This window comes from Cylas formicarius, unplaced genomic scaffold (assembly GCF_029955315.1).
Source record: "Cylas formicarius isolate icCylForm1 unplaced genomic scaffold, icCylForm1.1 PGA_scaffold_6__28_contigs__length_40554024, whole genome shotgun sequence".
Lineage (NCBI taxonomy): Eukaryota > Metazoa > Arthropoda > Insecta > Coleoptera > Brentidae > Cylas > Cylas formicarius.
Genome location: NW_026844347.1, coordinates 16,067,719 through 16,086,599, shown reverse-complemented (window position 1 = coordinate 16,086,599; position 18,881 = coordinate 16,067,719). Strand labels below are relative to the sequence as shown.

Genomic DNA, 18,881 nt, shown 5'->3' with positions numbered 1-18,881 from the left:
TTGGTACATTCTATATATATATCTACTATCTATATCCTATATCAAAAATCTCAGGACCTATATAACAATAGTAGAAAATATTATAATATCAATATCATAATTATGTAAAAATAATCAATAAATAATCTTTTACTTCCTTAAAACGTTAAAATTAATCGCAGCACAAAGAGCGATTGGATCCAAGACGAACTGCACTAAGAAGGTGACCTGGTCTTGGCATTACATCGGTACAATAAACAAAAGATATTGCTGAAGTGGTGAGGTCCATTTAGGTTCTCCAAGTGAATAGGGAATGACAGGTAGACAGTGGAGGATATTCACGAATGAGAAGGTAATAGGAAAGTTACTGTAGTGTGGCTGAAGGTGGAGTGAAAAGTTTCCGGCCTGGTCAATTTTGTTTTCTTGCATTATTTTTCGACATAATCACCATCAACGCTGATACGTTTCTTACAATGGTGTTCTAATTTGGTTATATCAGTTTTAAACATAGATTCGTCAAGCTCCTCAAAATATTGATTTACAGCTTCGATAACTTTTTCGTTGCTCTTAAATTTTATACCGTCAAGCCATTTTTTGAGGTTAGGAAACAGGTAATAGTCGCTGGGGGCTAAGTCTGTAGGGTAGGGAGGTTGAGACATGAATTCAAACAATTCGAGGATTTTGGACATGGCAACAATGCGCTGGTGCGTTCTCGTAATGAAACAAAATTTTTTTCTTCGAAAAATAAGGTCGTTTAATTTGCAAATCCTTATTTAAACGTTGCAATAACTCTACGTAGTAATGACCAGTAATAGTCTTACCCTTTCCAAGGAAATCAATTTATATAATTCCTCTCGCATCCCAAAGAACAGTGGCCATAACCTTGTTTGCCTTTAAAATTGTTTCAGAATTCTTTGGAGTTCGTTCCCCTTTTGCAAACCACTCTTTTGACTGTTCCTTATTTTGGCGTAAAGTCTTTCAAATAGAATTTTTCAACAACAGAAGCGTCTCGCTCAATGTAGTCAAAATAACGTCTCGATTAGGCTGAAACTGTACATAATGGGTGTTTTTTTTCAATGTATTGAACTTTAAGTTGGCATTACTGTTCAAGATGACGACCGATTTAACAGCTGTCAAGTGATTTATTCTCAGTTTGGTTTGGCAATTCATCATGCATAGATTCACGCCTGAACAACGCTTGCAAATAGTGCAATTTTATTTCGAAAATAATGGTTCTGTGCGGAATACGTATCGCGCACTACGTCCATTTTATCACAACAAAATCGTCCATCAGGGCAGTTAATTCGATTAACCATGGAACGTTTTCGCACCACGTTTACTCTTATTGATAAGTCGCATCCCCAGAGACGCCGTACGGTGCGTACAGAAGAAGCTATTGCTGCTGTAGAGCGCAGCATTGAGGTAAACCCGAATGAGTCCATCCGCCATCGAGCACAGGAATTGGATCCACTTTATGGAAGATTTTGCGGAAGGATCTTGGTTTACGTGCTTACAAAATCCAACTCGTGCAAGAATTGAAGCCAAACGATCATCAAGTAAGGCGTAGATTCGTCGAATGGGCCCAAAACGAGATTGCCGTTGTTCCCGATTTTCATAAGCGATGAAGCGCACTTCTGGTTGAATGGCTACGTCAACAAACAAAACTGCCGCATTTGGAGCGAAGCTAATCCTCAAGTGTATGTCGAAACACCGTTACATCCAGAAAATCTGACTGTTTGGTGCGCTTTATGGGATGGTGGAATCATTGGTCCGTACTTCTTCAAAAACGATGATGGCCAGAACGTTACAGTCAATGGTGATCGGTATAGAGCTATGATTACTAACTCTTTCATTCCTGAATTGAATAACCATAATGTCCAGGAGATGTGGTTTCAACTAGACGGCGCAACATGTCACACAGCTCGTGCCATAATCGATTTATTGAAAGACGTTTGGTGACCGCCTAATTTCACGTTTTGGACCTGTGAATTGGCCTCGAAGATCTTGTGATTTAACACAGCTAGACTACTTGCTGTGGGGCTATGTAAAGTCATTGGTCTATGCGGATAAATAACAAACGCTTGACCATTTGGAAGACAACATTCGCCTTGTTATTGCCGATATACGGCCACAAATGTTGGAAAAAGTCAGCGAAAAATGGACGTCCAAATTGGACTACATCCGCGCCAGCCTTGGCGGTCATATGCCAGAAATCATATTTAAAATGTAATGCCACAGGATTATTTTTCGGATAAATAAAATTCATGTCAATCGAATAATCCATCGTTGTTTTATTGCCTCAAAGTTCTAGACATCGAAAAAAAGACTCGGTAAGGATGGTACTGTGTGGTGACCTTGTGGTCAGGCCGGAAACTTTTCACTGCAACCTCGTATGTAGTCATGAATACAATTTTAAATTGTGTAAGGTATGCATTGTGTAATGCGCTTTATTGTTGTACATAATGACTCGCAGGATTTTCGATTATTTATTGTAACTAACTAACCAAAACTAAGGACTTGGACGTAACAAATCTCAACTGAATATGTCCTCCCAGGTTACCAAATTTGATTCTAAAGTTAATTATGATGCGTACAACAATTGACAATAGATAAGCGAGAGAACAAAGTTTAAGCATTTAAGGTTAGAGCATAAGATGACCAATATTTGTACACGATAATTAAGAAGTAATTACACCGATGGAAGATTAGTCGACAATATTGATATTTATTCAGGAACTGAAAAGTAAATATTTTAGGGAGTAAGAGGGCGTTAGAAAAATACCGTGTTTCATACAGAGTTAAAATAATACGATACATATATAACATCTACGGACGTACATTACAATTGGATAGCTGGAAATGGCGGTAGGGTCACATTTTGGTAAGAAATATGTACAGCCACTAGAACCGCTTGGTGAGTAATGCGGACACAGCCTTAACAAAAGTAATGTTGTGCCACCCGGAGTACTCTCATCTCCATATGCAATGCAGTGGTCATATCATTCAAATTCCTTATAGTTCAGGCTAATATCCTATTGGATTTGAAACGAATGTGTCGGTCTGTAAGATATAATTTGGTTTCTCGAATATCAGAATGGAGCCAGCAATTCAAGCGCAGTTTCATAAATCGTTCAAATTTCGGGAACCACAGAGAAACGACAGGCAGATAGACTGCGACGTGGCAGTATCCGAAGAATACAGATCTGCCGATATTCGATTCCGATTATCGCGCTTCTGTTTTACATTTATAAATAAAAAGTGAGTTCTACTTCATGATCATTGTGAAAATTTTCTAAAATCGTAATTTTTAATATTTTACATTTGGTGAAAGTTTAAAAGCTTCAAATTAATACTTGCCAAATGTCAAGAAATCAATCAGAGAATTATTTGGGTGAAATTTGTGAAAAATTCCCTCCCTTCATTCCTTGTCTTATCCTTTGTTTACGCAAGGTTTCGGGCAAATGTATCACACTAATTATACTTCTAAGGCTGCGAGGCTTATATAGGGTATCCAAACAGTGTGGCAAACTAATATGTCTTTTTCATTACTTGTTTTACAGAAAAATATTAAATGCAAAAGTAATAGATAAAACTAAAAGAAACAATTTAAAATTGTTTTCAAATATATAGGGTGATTAAAATTATGTGAAACATCAAACTTATATTGTTTGAAATGGAACATGCTGTATATTGTGGCATTAACAGATGCTCAGTGTTATGTTCAATCAGGCCATGTAGGGTTGTTGCCATCTAAATTGAGTGTGCTCGGATTTAATGTCATTTTTTCACCCAAAATGACCTGTGTTTAATACTGTACATTTTTGACGCCGTTTCCGATATTCCGAATTTTATTGCGCGAACAATTTTATAGAGGAGTAAAGTCATTTATCCGATACTTGTCTTGAATTTAGTTAGATTATACAAGTTGAGTCAAAATAGAAAATATTGATTTTCGTAAAATCAAATGGAACACATCTTATACTTTGACTAATTACTCCTATTAATGCTCTTTTAATTTTCTAAGCATTCCCAATAACTAAACTAAACATTTTTGAGATATACACGCTTTTGCGAACAAAACACCGAAATTTTTTAAATTGTGCCGAAATATCACAAGAGAGTTTGAACAAAATTACCTAAGAGACTAATAAAGTATAATTCTTTGTAACCTTTGCAAATTTTGGGCAAACAATTTAAATAGCATTTTATGCTAGGGCTAATATTAAAAATGCAATATTAGTATTGCTAGTAGGTCCAAAAAACACTTAAGAACTGAGAACAAAGCTACAAAACAGAAAGAACGGTTTAATTAAATTTAACTTAATTTATTGCTCAAAATGTGTCCCACCGAATTCGATACACGTTCTAACACGGTCGGTCTTAAACGATCGGAGAGTCTAATAATAATAAGGCAGTGCTCAAGAAAATTGAAAAAGCATTAATATGAGGAATTAATAGAAGTGTACAATACAGAGTGTTCAATTTGATTTTTTCAAGAAAATTAATATTTTTTATTTTAACTCACCCCGTGTAAACGATTCGCACAAACCAACCAAAACTAACCAAAACTAACTTCGCGACAAGTACAGGATAAACGACTGTATCACTTTATAAAATTGTTGGTTGAGTACAACTATATTGAGTGAATGAATACAACTTCCTTAAACTGACGCGGTTCCCTATGGACAACCCGAGCTTCAGACCATTTGATCTGGTGTTGCATGGTCCATACATGTTGCATGATTCCTGATATTTGGATTTAAACCCCTCATTATGTGTTTCCTATGATCTTCATCTCTAACGTTTGAAAGTCTTTTTGTTTCTTCAATATATGACTCTCCACAGTTACAGGGTATTTGGAAGTTTCACTATATTTCTTGAGTCGATGTTTCTGGCTTGGTTGTTGTATGTATGCTCTTTAATGTCGTCCCTAACATATACTTATACTATAAGGCTTATAGGATCGTCAAAAGAGAGAGAGAGTATTTACCTCATATCGTTTTGCTGTTGCTGTTCATTTACAATTTGATAATGTTTCGTCAATACGTTTTTCAGTGTAGCTTATATAGCTGCTCATTGCTACATCGAGTGATCCTCACCCAACGAAAATAACACCAACATTTTTATTAAAATGTTAAACAATTATTTTTAATTCAATATTGTTGTGCAAAAAATAATATAATACTTTTTACAAAAGTTCTGGATTCCTCCTGCGGCCGTTTTTGCTGAGTCGAAATTGCTGACGTTTCGCCAATCATTTTGTTGGCTTCTTCAGAGCTTGACTGAAACTGAAGAAGCCAACAAGATAATTGGCGAAACGTCAGCAATTTCGACTCAGCAAAAACCGACCTTGAGGAATTCAGAAGTTTTGTAAAAAGTATTACAGTAGCCTGTGGAAGTTTCTTTGAAAAAAAAATTATATTCGTCTGGCAAACCTAAATGCAGCATTTTTACAATAAATTCCGAATATATTCCGGTAACTATGTCAGGTTACAAATTCTCTCTAAATACTAAATATATCAAATTCATTTAGGGTTATAATCTGGATACTAGATAATTTGGGTCCGGGTGGATTTGGTCCATCAGGGTGATCGCTAACACTAATTTTTAAAAATCTGCGTAAATTCGTTCGAAAATATGGGTTTCGACATGACTAGCGTATTATTTCAATGACATGCATCTGCAGGATCAATAATTTACCAAGTCATTGTCAAATTGTAAATAATTATCTTTGGATGTAGTTCCCAGACATTTCGGAAAGCGATTAGAGAGATTAGATTAAATGATATTTAAACAGTCAATTTCAACATAGAATTCAGTGATTGGCAACTATGCGAGTAGTAAATATTTTAATAAATATTATTAGCGGCAACTGCAACCGACAAATAGTAAATAAAGGCTCAAAAAATCAACATTTTATGCCCATATCTGATGAACGGTTTGGCTAAGATCCAACAAATGCAAAATCATTTTGTATCCATGTCCCCCAATCTTTAATCACTATAAAATGCCTAATTACACAGCGATCTAGCGTGAGGAAAACGTCAGTTTACCAGGTCAGTTTCGTTTCCCACGGATCCGAGCCACTTCGGACATTTCCGCGATTTTACCGCACGGGTTTAGGAGCAATCGGATGTTTTCGGAGATATTTCCCACCCGTTGAATTTTGACATTTGTCAATTCTTACAGTCATGTCAGTGAATGTTTTTGTGTTGTTTTGCGAAAATGTACCCAAAAACTAACTGTCGTAGAAAAAGTATAGTATGCAACACGTTCGTTAAACTGTTTTTAAGTCACTCGTTTATTAAACACAGCGAGTGTCAAATAAAATCTTGAGTCAAATGCCATTTACCGCACTTGTTGCGTAATATACTATTACCGCACTGTTCCACTCTTTTCCACTGTTTCCACCCCTTTCTCTAAAATGGCCAGCTATACACCGATCTTGAATGCGGAAAGTGTCATTTTATCATGTCAGTTTCATTTCCCATGGATCCGAGATACTTCGGACGTTTCCGGGATATTATCTCACATGTTTGGGAGCAATCGAATATTTTTTTGAAGATGTTACCGCATGCCTTAAATTTTGACGTTTGTCAATTCTGACGATTATGTCAGTAAATGTATTCGTGTTGTTTAAAACAAAAAGTCGTTTAATGTCGTTTACCACACTTGTAGCATAATATACTCTTACTCCAAAGTCTCATTTCTTTATATCATCAATTTTTGGTAGGATTTTAGGTTTGTCAATAATAATTTATACTACACTTTTTTATCAAAAAAAAAACGAGTTCCTATTATAATTAGCAATGCTCTGGCTGCTTAAAAATAGTTTTTATGAAAGAAGTAGTTTTTATGAAGTTCCTTTAACATTTCTTAAGATTCATCATAAAAATGAAAAGTTGTGGATTCAGTATGCAACCTAACCTAACGAGTGAGCCTAATATAAATTTATGGGCCCCTACCCTAGTCTATTTTAGTCTATTTTACAAATAAGGTGAGACATGTCTCATAGCCATATGAGAATACTTTAAAATATGCAGCATCGTGGACCTGACTTCTCGCCTCAAAATCCCAGAACAATACGGCAAACTGCTCGGTGGAATTTCCTTCCGTGATGGTTGCACCAAAGCTTTTGTTGCATATACTCTGGTATAAAACTGTTCAAATGGTGCCTTTTCCAAATGATACACTGTAAGAATATTTTGTAGTGTCCATATAAGTGATAACTTAAAACACTGGGGTACTAAAAAAGGTCTGTTTCAAAAGAAGTTAAATACAAATAAAAACAGAAGTATCAAATTAATAATTTTATTGTTGTAGGCAATAGTAGGCAATAGTAAATAAAACACAAATTATTTTTTTGAAACTTCTATTTATTTGTTTAGTACGTAAAACAATAATAAATAACGCAAATGTAAAATATTTTTTCACAAACGTCACAAGACAAAAAATTGGGATGAATGAATCTGATAGAACAGTACCCTGAATACTGCTCCCGGTACTGTCAGATTCGATGTTACTTTCTGCGATGGATCCAGTATTTACTATGAACCGTGAAATACTAGATCTCTTTGTATGAATTCTTCTTCGTGTTTTTTCACATGTTCTTAAATTTTAGCCCATTCTTCAAAAGTAACTTCTCAAAATTTTTTCCTTGCAAGATATTCTAGATCAACATCACAAGATAATAAACTTTAATAAATAATTTGAGCCACTACAGTCCTAAAAAAACCAAGGCATATCATGTTTTCAAGCATAATCCCTCTGTCTAATATTTTCTACGTAATAACTAAGAAAAACAAAGTAGGCACAATGATGTGTGATTACATTTTAAATCCTCACGTTTTGAAGTAGCTCATCTCTTTTCGATAATATGAAAATCGTAAATGGATCGTAATGGATTTCATTTGTCCTGGAGTGATATATCCAAATTTCCTTGAAATCTTTGGCATTTTTTTCCTGGGCTTACAAAAAGAAGTGCTTGGTCCATCTCCCACATAGTCCACATTTGCTTTTCTTAGATCTTTTTGAATCCAAAAGTAGGTTGATTTGGATACCGTGGTAGCAACTTGAGTTCTTGCCGTATAAAAAAAACATTTCGTTTGCATAAAAATTTGTTATAGGGGTATTATTTTAGGTACCTGTGCCCTTTGAATGAAAAGGGACAGTGTTAAATACTTTTCGCCCTGGACTGTGAATTATTAATCTTTTCTTAACTATTTTTTAGGTGATATCTTAGGTAAACGAACTATCTGCTCCAGATAAAAAAATATATATATATATATATATATATTCTCACGTATTGATTCACGGATGGAAAAATGTGATGACACTATATTCCGGGATATCATCCGTTCGCTCGTTGAACTCCGACTGGAATCCTGCATCCGACTGGAATCCTGCAAATCCTGCGTCCGACTGGAATCCTGCAGACGTTTCACCAAAATCTCACTTGGCATCTTCAATGCTCGCGCTCCGAAAGTGTTCGAAGTTCGAAGGTGGGACGACTTTGGTTTTATCTTCTTCAAGCTTTTGTTTCAGTTTATCCAATGTAGGAAGACAATATATTTTCTTTCTTATTAGGTCCTATACGTTTATTCCTTTTCTTGAATTCTAAACCATTAATAAAATCCCTTATCGATGATATTGACGTTTTTGTCAGTAGACAGTAGTAGTAGACCTGTTTTGCATTAAGCGAGAAATGATTTCGGCTCGACATTGTAATATTCTCGTAAAATTACTTTTTCGAGACGCACAGTAAAAACGATTATTCAGTACTGCCACAAATTGTCAAGAATCAAGGAATATATCAGAAAGAAAGAAATATACCCTGCCCATCCCTGCCTCAAGTAAGAATATTTTTTTTATTAATTGCTTTACCCAATAACAAAAGATAATAGCATAGTTGAAATTTTATTGAGGAGAGTCCGTCGAAAGCCAATACCATAAAAATTGAGACAGACTATACTCTCTACTAAATAATGGGACTATACCATGTGCTTTGAACATTCCACACTTTGCTAAATATCGTGAGTGAAATTTTCTGATCCGCCGCTGGCTACATAAGCCTAACCGATTATTTAAAGAAACGCATGGCGCATCCGTTAAATATTTCGATATCGACCATTCAGTGAGTTCACGAAACTAAAACTGCTCCTTCTGATCGGACACGAAAATGACTAGACTAATTTTCAATATTTTCGTACTATATTTTGTGCCGTGCGGTCATTGTGCGAACGTTTTATTAGTTTCTTCCATGGCCGCAAAAAGTCATTACATATTGGGAAATGGTTTGGCAAAGGGATTGGCGAAGCACGGATTCAACGTCACTATCGTAAGCCCGTTTGAAGAAAAACACCCGCCAACAAACTTTAACCAAATCGTCTTGGATGGGATTCTCGAGAGGGTAGAGGGTAAGGGACTGGGAATGATGTTGATACTAAAAATTCGGTAATAAATTAAGTGGAAAATTGATTTCCCAAATATTAGCTGAACTCGTTGGAAATTTGACTGACAATCTTCTGTATGTGTCAATGTATTAAGCTAAACCAGGTAACATAACATACCATACCAATGACACTATAATTTCGTAATCATAAAACAAAACTATGTGAAATCTGGGCTGCTAAATATGCATATTCAATTTCTCGACGCCAATCTGGATATGCAAAATATAGCAGTGTCCTCTTTCAAATGAAGTTCTTAAATGGAACACTATATATCTTACTTTTCTTTTCAAACTGATGTGATCCTATCGTTTTCGTGATATACATCTACCGATTCTACGTTAACAAATATTGCTGACTAATGAAGATTTTGAATATCATCTTCGTCATTGCATGGACGTGGGTGGTGGTCATTTTCAATATCGTGTAAACAATGACACAAATGTTTAAATAATCATAAAATTACGCAAATCGGGAACTATCTGATAATATGGTACAATAAGCAAACTTTGAAATCAGATATTTAATCCATGCTTTGCTTGCTTTCTATTGAAAGCTTAGGTGCATTAAAACCATGTTCATATTCTACAGGGTCAGGGTTAGGGGGAGATTTTTTGTGTCCATTAAAAAAAAATCGTATTAAAATATGTACTAAATGTATTAACTTTTTAGATGAAAAAGTTTCAAAAAATGTTTTTTTTTAATATCTGTAATACTACTTTAGATAATTTAATGAAATTGGGCATACATATGCTACGTATCAAGTTGTATTATTTGGTGTATCACAATTTTTTTAAAATGCACCAGTGGTTGGCGTGCGGAATTTCACGTATTTATTTTATATTTATTTTGGCAGACATTGATGGTACGACATAAAATCAAAAAATTATTGTTACAATTTCCAATCATTTCTAAAGAAATTTAATTTCTCGATTTTTTCTCTGCATGGCCATAACATTAATATGACAGCATGCAGAAAATTATTATAATTATTATTTCATACTTAAATAATTGTGTATCTGTTTTATTAAAATGCTTTAATAAATATGAACGAATATGAACTACGTAAATATTAACGCCTCACTTTACATTTATAATGTTAATTTCCATATTTTTTGAGAATGTAAGAAAACGTGACAACCTTGCACGCCGAATAAGCCCGGGTGAAACTCGCCGGCAGCCAGCCAGTGCTCAATGGCTTTTCACATAAGCAGCTTGAGTATTTTTCTATGCACAATCCCATCACGTAATACAGTCCACGACATTATCCACCAGTAAACTCTGAGGTGTGTTTTTAAATTCCTTATAATTATAGGTATTATGTAGGTATTATTAATTCTGTTGTGAAGGCGTTTATTTGACAGTTGTTTGGCTTTTAAGTTTAAATTTAATAAATTTGAATTCAGTTCTTCGCGTCTTATTAATTTGGTGTTTCAAATATCCGAGCATTGTTATGTAGGGAATCGGCAGTGTATTTTTTGTATGATTTGGCTAATGGAAATAATCTGAATATCTCGCACGTCTTTGGTTTTGAAATTTTTCCACGATTTTCTATTGCACCCAAATGACAGCGTTACTTCCCAGAGATTTTCTTTGCGGGTTTATTATCACTTTTTTGACCAAGAAATAATATTTACAGATGATGTTAACTTTTCTAGAAATGCAATCAGAAATTTCCCCAATAACCATATTTGGGCCGATGCAGTTGTAGAATTTAAACATCAAGAAGTGTTTTTGGTAAATGTGTGGCCTGGAATTGTTGAAAATTACTTAAATGGACCCTTTTTCCTGTCAGAAAGGCTAAATGACCATAATTTTGGCCGGTTTTTAGAAGATGATTTGCCAGTATTGCTAGAAGAAGCACCATATTTAATTAGGAACAGAATTTAGTTCATTTATAACGGCGCAGTAATGGAATATTTAAATCACACATTTAATAATAATAAATAAATGGGTCGCGGCGCACCTCAATCATGGTCCCCTAGATCCCCAGATTTAAATAGTTTGGACTTTTTAATGGGTTTATCCCATCCCGGTTAACACTGTAGAAAACCGTATCAGAGCTTCCTGCTTCCTAATTTCATGAGAAATTCTGGCAGTATCTTTCAAAGAGTGCGCGGCAATATGAGGAGAAGAGCTGAAGCGTGTATCCTCCAAGATGGAAAACACTTTCAACAACTTATCTAGTTTCTATATTCTACTATTTTTCAAAAAGGTCGTTATTAATTCATTGAAGGGCAATTTTGTTAAAATTTATTAACAGCACCTTGTTTTTTTCTCAATAAGATTCGTTTAGGGACCAAGGATGGCTCGGTTGGTAAGGCGTTGCCCTGCCAACTTGAACATGTCGGCGGTTGTCGGTTCAATTCCCACTGGAAGCCTTGTGTTTGTGAGGACTTTACAGATTAAAAACTAATGTGCTGGCAAATTACCTAAGAGCAGCGCCAAAAACGAACGAAAAAAAAAAGATTCGTTTATTTTTAATCAGTTAGTGGCACGCCACTGATTTCCTTGAAAAAATAATTTATGAGCAGATTTGCTCTCTTCATTTTTTTTAGCGCATCGCACGGTATTCATTTAACAATAAAAACTAATTTCTCCGCAGGCTGTCATAATATTTGTTGTTATATATTGTTATGACCATGCAGAGAAGTTTTCATTTTTTTTTGGAAATGATCGGAGATTGTAACAATAATTTTTATCTTAGAAAACACTCTGTAAACAGTGTGTCCAAGATAAGGATGTCTATTATCGACATATTGGACGCCATAACAGATACGAAGATGGTTAATTAGAAACAAGTTTCAAAATTTAAAGGTTAATAACATGCTGTCGGGAAAACTGTTAAATTCCTATCACTGACGATTTCATTTTTATTTTTTTCTGGTATGGTTAAAAAGATATAAAGAAATTAAAGTCACTTTCTTATTGCCATGTTTTGAGCTCAATAGATAGCTCTGAGAGATTTTAAGTATGATGTTTCGTTTCGGCGAAATCATCGTCAACAATATAATTTTACCTTATTTAAATCACAGGAAAGGATTTTTTTAAATTTTCAATGTTTTAGCGTAGGAGGTGCTGCCAATATAAATAAAAAAATAGAGATGAAATGATTACTAAGTAAGTAGATCACGCAACATTGTTATTCATTAAATAAATTAACTAAAAAATCTCAGTGTCAATCTCAAAAAATGTTCAAACCTGTAATTGTTATAGATAACTGCTAACTTTCGAATTCAAAATATTTCTTAATATATCAGTTATGTTTTGATGGACTTTAAGAACAAGTCTTCTCCATAAAACATCCCAATAAAAAAAATCGAGTGGAGTGAGGTCTGGCGAATGAGGAGGACATGAAACTGCTGAATGGGTACCTATCCATTCTAAATTTTGTAAGCGGATATATTAAATGTGTTCCAAAAATTCGGTGTACTCGAGGATTATCTCTTGCCGAATAGTAAGCATTTCGCCGGTTATAAATTTGTTTCCATACTTTCGTTATCTCTTGCCGAATAGTAAGCATTTCGCCGGTTATAAATTTGTTTCCATACTTTCGTCCGACCAAATAGTGTTATTGAGAAAGTTTTCGTCTTTCTGACACTTCCTAATATACCATTCGCAAAATGTTCTTCGCCTAATTTCGCGATTCCAGTTGTAAGTTTTGTTTTTCTAACAGATGTTTCCGGATTTTCAGTCACAGCTAACAATACATTATTAACTTTTTCTTCATTGCTGGATTAGTTTCTGTATAAAACTGCCTTTATGCAAGCACCATATTGCTTAAAATCTTCCAAAAATTTTTGTTCTCGATTCCCTTCTCTCTGGGCAGGTATTTAAATACCTTCGCCCAGCTTCAAAGGCGTTCAACGTTTAATAAACGTTTAATAAAAACTATTTGTTTCTATCTAATTTAATGTGTAGTACATGGTTGTGTTCGTAATAAAAATTATCTTGAATACGTGGTATAGTTTTGGTTCGTTTTGGTTAAAGTAATTTTTGTCACTGACCATATTAAAAAACCAAGTGGAAGATGATTTCGCGAAAATGAAACGTCGTACTTAAAATCTCTCAACTTTATCTTTTAGAATATAAAAGTGGCAACCTTTATATTTTTATCTCTTTAAATATCCCCAGAATAAAATAAAAACGAATTTTTTAGTTTTCTCGGCAGCACGGTATCAAACTTTAAATCTTGCAACTTGGACATCCAGGAATCTATTGTACCAAACTACTTTGCAAGTTTTCACTATGAATTTTGCTTTATTGGAAACGCGAAAAAAAAAGTGATATCTAAAGAATTTTGTCACTTTGTGACACTTTGCACTTTCCAATAAGACATCAGAAAAGCAGTGACAATATTTGAATTGTGCTTAAGTATAGTGTGAAAAATAGAAAAAAAAGTTTGCTTTGCTTGCAGAGAAAAAGCACGTATTATTTTTGCTTCTGCTCAAAAAAATTCAAACGTACTGAATCAAGTAAAAAAATGAAATATTTAATATTTTCAATGAAAATATTCTTTGTTTCGCAATAGCCGTTTGATTAGTTTTTCTGCAAATATTTGCAGCCACTTTAGCAAGGTTTTCATATTTAATTTCTTTATTAAAAACAATATCATCAGGCATAATTTTTATAACCACATTGTGCAATATGCAATATGCTATAATACTTATGGCAACTTTTTCATAATAGTCAACTAAAAGCTCCTGGAGATGGCCACCTCCTTCAAATGGAATAAATATTTCTAAATACAAGTCCACGCTTTCAAGCCATCACGCACTAATAGCATAAAAGCAATTATCCGGATCAAAAATTACCAAAATGTCTAAGGAATAGTATCCATCTTGATCTATGCAATTCTCGTGTACTCGGGGGGAGCTAAGTTTGATCTACGATTCCCCTTACATATGAAAAACCCCCCATTTGATCAACATTTACGCGCGACTCCTTGATTTTCGTCAGGTCCGCAAAGACGCATGTCTAAAATAAGATTTATTACCTCACTTTATGTAGCTTTCTGTAAACAGCTGATTTATCTACTCCGTTCATTGTTGACACCATCATGCGGTCAGGATAATTACTTATGATATGAGATTCTAAGTAACTCAATATTTACTTTGTTAGCTTTTCTTCTCATGGTCTTTCATCGTGTTCAATATGGTGACTTATTATGTAATGTAAAGACATTCTTTTTTTTCTTTCGATGCCATATTGGGTCCACCTAACGTTCTGAACAGTTGTTCCGCACTGCGTATTCCTATCCAGTCTCCTCTTCGTCTCTCGATTTTTTCAACTCGTTATAAGAGGGTTCTGTATCGGTCTAATCTAAGAACCTACTATAGATACGATATCATTCTTATCTTGTTTGTTTCATATAGGTCACCAATTGCATTGACTTAATTTAATACTGCTTCGTTGGACTGTCTAGCTGTCCACGGTATTGAGAGTAATCTTCTATGTAGCCACATTCAGAACGCTTCCTTTTGATTGATTGTAGGATCCTAGGAATTTAGCTACCTACTAACTAACTAACTAACAAGCAGAATATAAGTATGTTTTCATTCGTTTTTGCCTAGCAATTCTTGAAATATGTACATCAAAAAATTAGTACAAAGTAACAACTTATTACGTTCTATGTCACTTGTTTTTATTGCTGCTCCTACCTACTCCTCCGAATTTCTTATAAAATTGTAAACATTCAAAATAATTTATTTATATAAAGTGTTAGAAACCAGGAACCTTCAAAAAATCTTTAATTGTAAGATTCTAATATATATTTATCTGTATTCTTATGACGTACCTTTATCTATCGCGAATATAATCTACAGTCTTAAAAAAGACTGTTGTTGGTTACAAATCGAAGAACTCTGTAGAAGACACAAAATACAAGAACAAGAATGTTGTTAATCAGCAGGCACACAACACAAAAATGATTGTTTTCAAATTTACCTGTAAGAGTACAGCTACTTACTTTGAACTATCCAGTGAAAACAGCCAAGCACATTCACATTCAAATACCTCCGTAATATATATGTATATATATATATATATATATATATATATATATATATATATATATATATATATATATATATATATATATATATATATATATATATATATATATATATATATATATATATATATATATATATATATATATATATATATATATATATATATATATATATATATATATATATATTCTCACGTATTGATTCACGGATGGAAAAATGTGATGACACTATATTCCGGGATATCATCCGTTCGCTCGTTGAACTCCGACTGGAATCCTGCATCCGACTGGAATCCTGCAAATCTTGCATCCGACTGGAATCCTGCAGACGTTTCGCCAAAATCTCACTTGGCATCTTCAATGCTCGCACACTTCGAAGTGTTTTCGGAGCGCGAGCATTGAAGATGCCAAGTGAGATTTTGGCGAAACGTCTGCAGGATTCCAGTCGGATGCAAGATTTGCAGGATTCCAGTCGGATGCAGGATTCCAGTCGGAGTTCAACGAGCGAACGGATGATATCCCGGAATATAGTGTCATCATATATATATATATATATATATATATATATATATATATATATATATATATATATATATATATATATATATATATATATATATATATATATATATATATATATATATATATATATATATATATATATATATATATATATATATATATATATATATATATATATATATTTATCTTACTATCCTTACGGCGTCTATCTATTATGAAATTACATTCACGAGAGCGTCAGTGTGCAAAGAGCGTTTTAACATTGCCAACGCAACTGTTACACCATGAAAACCGATTGAACGAATAATCCGAAGACGCCATATTTATCACTGAATAAACGTGAAAAGTATAATTTAGTTCCTAACGTAGACTGTGAGTATGTATTGAGTATATTGTATGGACATTGTTCGCGTCTAGAGCGTCACACATTTTGGCATCAATGTTAAGGGTAAAAGATATACAAATCTGTTTTAATCATATACTTATTCGCGTATGAAGCGTCATTATTAACTTATATTATTATTTCGGTTATTTTCGCCAGTTCTGGTGTGCGTTGAGTGTAGCAAGCGTCAAGTATAAAGTGTGTATAAAGGTGTTTTTTGGCATTTTTCTGTTCTATTTCTAGATTGTTTCAGAACGAATAGGAGTAGCAAAATCATAATGCTTGCTCGTAATAAGATTGATAGCGATTGTTTAGACATTTTCGAAATTCCTAAATATGAATCGCCAGACACCGATAGAAACGAACAAGAGCGATTTCTAAGTAAATTGTCTGGTAAGTATACCACTATTTTATGTGTGTGTGTGTGAAAACGTTTTTAGCTTTCTTCTTCCTATGAACTTCTTTTCTAAAGTGCCGGTTATGACGAATTTGTTATCGGCCAGCAAAAAAATATTTTGAATTTTTTCCAGCACCGGGGTGGCTCGGTAAATAGTAAATTTCAAAAAATTATAGGGTGTGCTATTCAAAAATTGAAAATTACATACTGTCGAAAAATTGAAATTTTTAAAAGTTTTTAAAAGTTATAGCGTATTCCCACTTTCAAATGGCACCCGCATATTGAAAAAAATATAGAGAATTATTCAGTTTTTGCTTTTAGCTTGCAGTGCTTTGCTGCTTTTATATTTTGAAAATAACAAATTGTTATATAGAGAAACGTAGAAAAACCCCAAAACAAGAAAAGTTATTTGGTCTTTTATAAATAAAGCGGATAGCGCAAGCACACTCAAAATCACCTAAAACAAAAAGTTTGTATTAAAATTGTATACAGAATACACAAAAATAAGGTTAATTTTGGAAAAAAAAATTGTGCAAATAAAAAAATTGTCATTTATTTACCAAAAGTACACCTTTACTTAGCTGTGTTACTCTAATCTTAGCTAGGATTTATACACCGTGCTTAAAAATATTTTTTTCTGAACATCTTATAACTTGTAACAACTGCTGTAATAAATAAATAAAACTCTTTTTTTTTTTGGATACTTTCAGATCATAATCAATCATATATGAAAAGTGCTACTATAATCGAAATATTGGGAAATTTAAATTAATAAAAATTAAAACAATTTTAAAATATCAATAATAGACAAAGTTTTTCCAGAATCTCGACTTCACTAACAAGTAGACGCATGTTTTTTTGTTCTATTTCTTAACATTTAGGCCATTTAATTGCTGTAATACTTCAAACGTGCATTCACCATCTACAAATTCAATTAAATTTTTTTTAGTATTAATCTAATTAACCAATTTAACAATTAGCAAATTAATTCAATTAAAAACTTTTACTGCACATAACAGAACCAAAGTTTGGCTAAAATTTTAAAACCGCTAAAATTTTTATTTTTCCCGTTTGAAAAGTAGCTAATTAATTCAGTTACATGCATAATAATTATTTTCTTTTGTAGATACCGAATACCGATGAAGAAGAAGTGGTAACTTCCATTCGTTCTCGACAAAGCTTAAATGAAATCACTGAATCCAATCCATCACAAAATTTGGGAGAGTTTAAGCAAAATGGGGAAAGAAGGAAAGGAAACACAAAAAAAGGATTTTTGTATATATTCTGAAAGCTATCTATTAAATTTTGCTCGACATGTATGTAGGGGCACATAGTATTGAAAATAGCGTGCACAAAAGTATCTCTTTGCCAGCTAGAGATCCTGAAAGAAGAAAATTGTTGAATTTCTTAAGAAGAAAGGGCAACTTTTTTAAATAGTAGCGTGATTCAGAAGCCTGTTAGAAAACAACAATCTAGCCAAAAATATTACCCTGCACAAACTGTAACGTTTTTTTTTTTGCCTCAAAACAGCTTTGGCGTAACAGGAAAAAATGCATGAAAATATCGGACAAATTAAACCAAGCGAAAGGACAAAATTTGCTTCTTGAGAATTGGGAAAAAAGGAAAGTCTTTCATTTCTTTTCAAAACATATAAAAAAAATGTCAACCTCCCAAATAGTTTGAATGTTTAGCATTGAAAAAAAAATATCCAGGACTGTTTGACAATAAAGACTGGCTAAAAATCAAAGCCTTCGTTCAAAACAAAAATATAAAGAAAAGGAGTTTAACCTTTTTTGTTTGCAAATGCTTTTATGGATGGATAGATCACTGACGAAAGAAGTGTAAATTTTATTTTTGTTTTGTCTCTAGCTTTAGTTTTTTTGATTAAATAATATTTTTGTGGAACAGTACTAGTTTCAATAGTTAATGTGAAGTGAACTATTCAACTATAAAAAGTAATGTTTATAAATCTAAATAGACCCCAAAAAATCGGATGTCCGCATTCCAGAATGAAAATTTTAATTAAAATTTAAAAATGTTAAACCCGATTTACCGGATTTCACGTCATATTTCTTAACTTTTAATATGTGGCTAGGGAGGTTTTTGGTTGTAAGGAACGACAACAACGGCAAGTGTAGG

The 18,881-nt window shown here is 33.5% G+C and overlaps 1 protein-coding gene across 2 annotated transcripts in view; it reads left to right on the top strand.

Moving 5' to 3' along the window:
* The first annotated feature begins 27 nt into the window (after nt 1–27).
* The window catches only part of LOC132702844 (UDP-glycosyltransferase UGT5-like), a 31,327-nt gene continuing 12,473 nt past the window's right edge, over nt 28–18,881 (top strand). The window contains exon 1 of one of the 2 annotated variants that reach the window (XM_060671666.1): nt 28–331. The gene's annotated coding sequence lies outside the window, so the exon portion shown is untranslated. Of the gene's footprint in view, nt 332–10,647; nt 10,715–18,881 lie in introns of those variants that run through there. The other variant, XM_060671668.1, reaches the window with a different exon arrangement.